A 6024-nucleotide genomic window follows, 5' to 3' on the forward strand; every position below is an offset into this window, starting at 1 on the left:
GAACTTGTCTAGTCAAGGACTAAACTCTTCAACTTGTATGAAGCAGGACTCGACGAGCTAAAGGAAGAGCTCGACGAGTCATGAGCAAAAGGCCCCGATTCTGTATGAAGGAGAACTCGAAGAGTAGGATTGAAGTTCCAGTATTTTGTGGGTTATCGAACTCTACGAGTTAGTGGACCAACTTGACGAGTTGAGTCAACCAAGATGTTTGACTTCGACCAAAAGTTGACTTTGACCAGGGTGTTGACCTTGACTTTGACTTTAACCTGAGTTGATCCTTGAAAGGGTTAAGAGTATGAAATGGTAATTAAGGAAGGTTGTTATGTGTAGGAGTTTAGGAGTTGATCTCGACATCAAGGACAGTTCGGACACTTCATGACATTGAGGTGAGTTACCTTCCAGTAGATATGGGTCGAAGGCACCAAGGCCGACCTACTAGTAAGAGTTATAATAGAGATAAATGTCTTCGTGGTAATTTCCTGTTATGTTGTTGCCTGTTATGATTATGTGCTAGTCTGATATGATGTTATGTGATATTAGGGGGAATAGTCCCCATGTCCGGTCGATAGGACCAAGGGGTAGGTTGGGCACCCCGGTATGCCTGATAGAATGATTATGTTATGCTATTATGTAGTAGTAGTAGTAGTAGTAGTAGGGGTGAAATAGTCACCGTAAACAGTTAAGATAAATCGAAGGGGTAGGTCAGACACCCCGGTATGTCTGACATGGGTAGATTAGGCACCCTGGTATGCCTAGCAGGGGTAGGTTGAGCACCTCGATATGCTCAACAGGGTAGGTCGGGCAACAAGATATGTCTGGTAGTATATGTTATGTATGGTATGTGGTATGATGGGGGGACTCACTAAGCTTCTTGCTTACAATTTTCAGTTTTGTTTTCAGACACCTCTTCATTGAAGGGGGAAGGAGCTGGCACGGTAGCAGCGCATCACACACACAAGATTTCCACATTATGAGATTCTTGGCATTGTACTCTGACATTATTACTTTTTTTATGAAATGGTTTTGAGACATGTGATTGTGGTTTTATGAAATGATATGTCTTGATGATGTTTTCTTATAAATGTTTTTCTAAAACGTTATATCAAAAATTAAAATTTTGGTCTGGAAAATTGGGATGTTACAAGTTGGTATCAGAGCCTTGGTTTGAGGGATTCGGACACACTTTCGGTGGTGTTTGGACTCAAATCGAGGGTTTGAAAGATTTTCACAAGAAAATAGTTTTTCCAAAAGTTAGAGTAAAGAGTTTTGAGAAAGAACAAGGTGTGTGATGCGTGCAACTGGCCGAGCTCAAGTAAGTTTTCCCAAGCTACCCATACATCATATGTTATGATATGATATGATTATTAGAACTGCATGCTAGATTAGGGCTAAGGATCTAGGAAGGATGCCTTTTGTGCCTATAGTATGTGTATGAGAACCGCATGCGAGAATAGGGCTAAGGATCTAGGAAGATGCATGGTATGCTTGTTGTATGTGCTTATTGAGCTGCATGATAGTACTGAGTAGTCAGTGATATGATAGTCGGGATAGGATATGCTTGGTTTGGGTTACTTAATGCTCGAATGTTGCTTGCTTTATGCTATTAGGAGTTCTAGTTATCTCTAATTAACTAGTAAACAAATACGCTAAGTTACATATTACAAGGACTAAATAGTTTCAAAGGGTTAGGTTTAGCCCTATTTCGCAGCTCTCGCTTGAGTCTAACCGTTGTAGGAAGAGACCTCTCACTCGATGAATTATCTGGTCTTAGTAATATGTAATGGTATTCGCGAGCTAGTTAGGGAGAGTTGACAAGGACTTCTTATGCAACTGATGGTGGAGAGTGGGTTGGAGGAGTTACCCTAGGCTAAGCCTAGAATGAGATTAGCACAGAGTCCAGCAGTAGTAGAAAGGACTTGGTGAAGTCGAAGCAATCCTTGAGGAAAGTATGGATAGATGTGGAAGGTAGTATGGGCCCGTACTACTGAAAGCATAGGATCCGTTCTCGAATCAAGGAGGGCCGAGATAGAACCGGGGAACTTGTAGAGTGTGTGAGACCTCTCGAGATTATGTATGACCTTGAAACTTATGTATTTTGTTTCAGAATGGTGGTGATTACGCATCACGGAGCAGGAGGATCGGGATCAGGTTCAGGTTCAGGTTCCAAGCTAGTTGATGAAGGACTACGCGAGTTCATCGCGTCTGAGATCATGAGAGGCATCCTTGAGTCGACCCCGATGATATTTGGGTCGATCAAGGAAGGGATTATTGAGCTAATGGAGGATCGCCTCAAGGAATTTAGGAGCGACATGGCATCTGGCTAGACAGGGACACGCACACTCTTCTTCAAGGACTTCAGGGGATGTGGTGAGTCAGACTTCCATGGGGTGAAGGACCCCATTATTTACAGGAGGTGGATCGCAGACATGGATTCCGCTCAGTTAACGAGCTTCTGCCCTGAGGGGTCGAAGGTCCGGTATGCTGCAGGTTGTTTAAGGGACAGAGCTAGAGATTGGTGGGATTCAGTTGGTGATTCATTGGGAGCCTCAGCCATTGAGGCCATGACTTAGTCGGATTTTGTGACCAAGTTCAGGGCCGAGTTCACTCCAGCTGTGGCGCTTCAGCAGCTGGCCAGGGAGTTTCTTGACCTGAGACAGACTACAGAGACAGTGGCAGAGATTACCACCAAGTTTCGAGAGAGGGCGTTATTGGTGCCTCAGTATGCAGGGGATGAGGAGATGCGGAAGACCCATTATCATGACATATTGAGAGCTGACATTCAGAAACGTCTCAGCTACTCGACATGTCTGACATTGGATGACATGATTGCGAGGGCGAGAGAGAGGGAGATTGATATAGAGCACATCAGGAAGAGGAAGTCAAGGGATAGACAGGTTACTGGGGTTTCGGGGAAGAAACCCAAGGTATCTGACTCTAGGTCAGAGGGCCATCAGGGTTGAAGCCGCTACGGGAAATGCGACAAGCTACATGAGGGGGTTTGTAGGCTAGGGTCATCGGGCTGCTATAAGTGCGACAAGATTGGACACTTTGGCAAGGATTGTACTGCCCCAACCCCCACATTCCAAACATCAGGCCTGATTTGCTTCCATTGCAATCAGAAGGGCCATAAAAAGACCAATTCCCCGAGACTAGTATCCGCAACGCCAGTGGCAGCGCCAGCTCCAGTGACCCTGCGGATTACGGATGGCTGACAGGGCAAGACAAATACTCCGGTGGTGAGGATTCGAGCCTTCCAATTGACCGCTGGGGAGGCACGTGTTGCACCCAATGTGGTGACGGGTATGTTTTCTTCTCCCTGGCTCTTATTATATCTCATTTATGATATTTATGTATATGTTTTATGTGTTGTTTAGGATCGTTCCATGTGAATGGTATCCCAGCCCAGGTATTATTCGATTCGGGATCTACCCGATCATTTTTCTCTCTTGCACTTAGCAAGAGGTTTCCTGAGTCTTCGGGCATGTTGGATTGTCCTTTATAGGTCGAGATTGCTGGCGACTGATCAGTACAGGCATCAGAGGTTTTTAGAGATTGTGTTTTGAGACTATATGAGGAGCGCTACCTAGTAAACTTTTGTTAGGCATGTCAAAACCAACAAATAAAGGGGTACGATATACTCCAAAAGAACACCACTATATTACACTAAAAGGTAGTACAAGGTAAGTAGGGTCGATCTACAGAGACACGGGACAATCAGTTTATACCTATTTGCGCAAGGTACTTCAGTCACCAACAGTAAAGAGGGAGTTTTGAATGCAATGATGATAACAAACAATTAAAAACACAAGTAATCAACTAAATGAGTGAATTAAATTCAGAATTTGTAAGGACTCCAACTATATGTATGACAACTTAGCAATGCGATTCCAAGATAACATGATATTTGCTCAATTCCATCTAAGTTGGTACTTGAAAGTGTTAACAAGCTCTAACACTTTCTATTCACCATATTAATGAACCAAAATAAGATCTTTGATTAACCCTAACCTTAGTAACCTAATCTAAACAAGCTCTTAGAATTAGATTAAAAGATTGCATTAAGCTTTATATGAATGTTCCCAACAACATGCAATACTCCTCAAAAGCTCGAGAGTGTAAAAATGTGTTAAAAGATTTACACTAAATTCATTCAATGGAAATCAATTTAATTCTTGTTACTTAGTCCAATTCACAAAACAATTACGGATTTTTCAAAATGAATAACTTGAATGACCTAACCCTAATTCAAATGGCCAATAAGAATCAAAATTAGAATCAAACATTCAATTGAAGCAAAATAAATTTCACTAGATAGAAATTAAAAGCAAACATCAAGTCATATGAATGAAATCACAACCAAGAAGTCAAAACATAAAGTTTGAGAAACTAGGGTTCTAGCCACATATGGCTAGAACAAAATCACAAGTTAAAAGATGGAAATAATGTGCAATTACAACTTACAAATAAGAGAAATAATGTTTCCAAATGATAAATGATCAAATCCTTGCAAAAGCCTTCAAAATCCCCTCACCAATAGTGCTCTGATATGATGTGTGTCTCTAAAAATGACCCTAATCCCGTAATATGAAAGATAGGAAAAACTGTCAAAAGGCAGTTTTTGGGTCGAACAGGGCCCGTGTCAAAATAGGCTAAACTGACACAATTCGTGTTCAGCATGATCAACATGACCCGTGTTAAAATAGGCTAAACTGACACGAGTCGTGTTCAGCATGGTCAATAACTTCTTCTTGGTCAAACACGACCATGTTCATTTTTTAGTGCAAATCCAACAGGACCCATGTACAAAATGCACCTAACAACTTGGTTCCCATTCTGTTGCTTGATTTTTTCAACTTTTCCGTTCTTCGCCCGATCATCCCGAAATCTTCACCAATGCTTCCCGGCACCTCCCAAAGCGCGTTCTATCCTCCGGTTTACTTGAAAAGAACATGAAAGCATGAAAATAAGGTTGTTCTAGAGACTGACATGAATTAGATGAAATGAAAGAAAAATGAATAACAACTATGCTAAATAGATGCATAAAAGGGACTAAAAGTTGTGCAAAAAGGTGCACAAAATGCACCTAACAACTTGATGCCCATTCCGTTGTGTGGGAACAAGGTTATCATTGGCATGGACTGGTTGAGCCCTAATGGGGAAATGATCGATTGTGTGCAACAATTAGTATGGGTCAAGACCCCAAGCAGGGGATAGCTGGTGATTTAGGGTGAGAGGCCACAGCGTGGACTAGCTTTATGCTCAGCAGCGAGGGCTAGGCACTATCTTCAGCAGGGTTGCACAGGGTATGTCTCCTATGTTATGGATACCGAGAGGTGGGTAAGGTGACTGTGAATGATGTACCAATGGTGCAAGAGTACTCGGAAATATTCCTAGAGGAGCTGCCTGGGATACCTCCGGAGAGACAGGTAGAGTTCAGGATCGACCTAGTCCCTGGTACGGCTCCTATATCCAAGGCACCATATCGGTTGGCTCCTCCAAAGATGCAGGATTTGTCTACACAGTTGCAAGAGCTGTTAGACAAGGGATTCATTAGACCGAGCAGTTCACCCTGGGGAACCCCGATCATGTTTGTAAGGAAGAAGCACGGGTTGCATGAATGTGTATAGATTACCGGGAGCTGAACAAGGTAAAGATGAAGAACCATTACCCACTCCCGAGGATTAATGATCTCTTCGACCAGCTACAGGAGGCATCTTGGTTTTCCAAGACAGACTTGCATTCAGACTACCATCATATGAGGGTCAGAGACGAGGATGTACACAAGACTATTTTTCGGACTCATTATGGCCACTACAAGTTCGTGGTGATGCCCTTCGGGCTCACCAATGCTCCTTCCGCGTTCATGGACCTTATGAACCGCATATGCAGATCGATGTTAGATCGGTCTGTGATAGAGTTCATTAATGACATCTTGGTTTATTCCAAGACGTAGGAGCAGTACGAGGAGCACTTGCGAGAGGTGTTGGATACCTTGAGGAGGGAGAGCTTGTACGCCAAGTTCTC

The sequence above is a fragment of the Lactuca serriola genome, chromosome 8 (assembly GCF_051521515.1).
Source record: "Lactuca serriola cultivar US96UC23 chromosome 8, Lser_US96UC23_V15, whole genome shotgun sequence".
Classification (NCBI taxonomy): domain Eukaryota; kingdom Viridiplantae; phylum Streptophyta; class Magnoliopsida; order Asterales; family Asteraceae; genus Lactuca; species Lactuca serriola.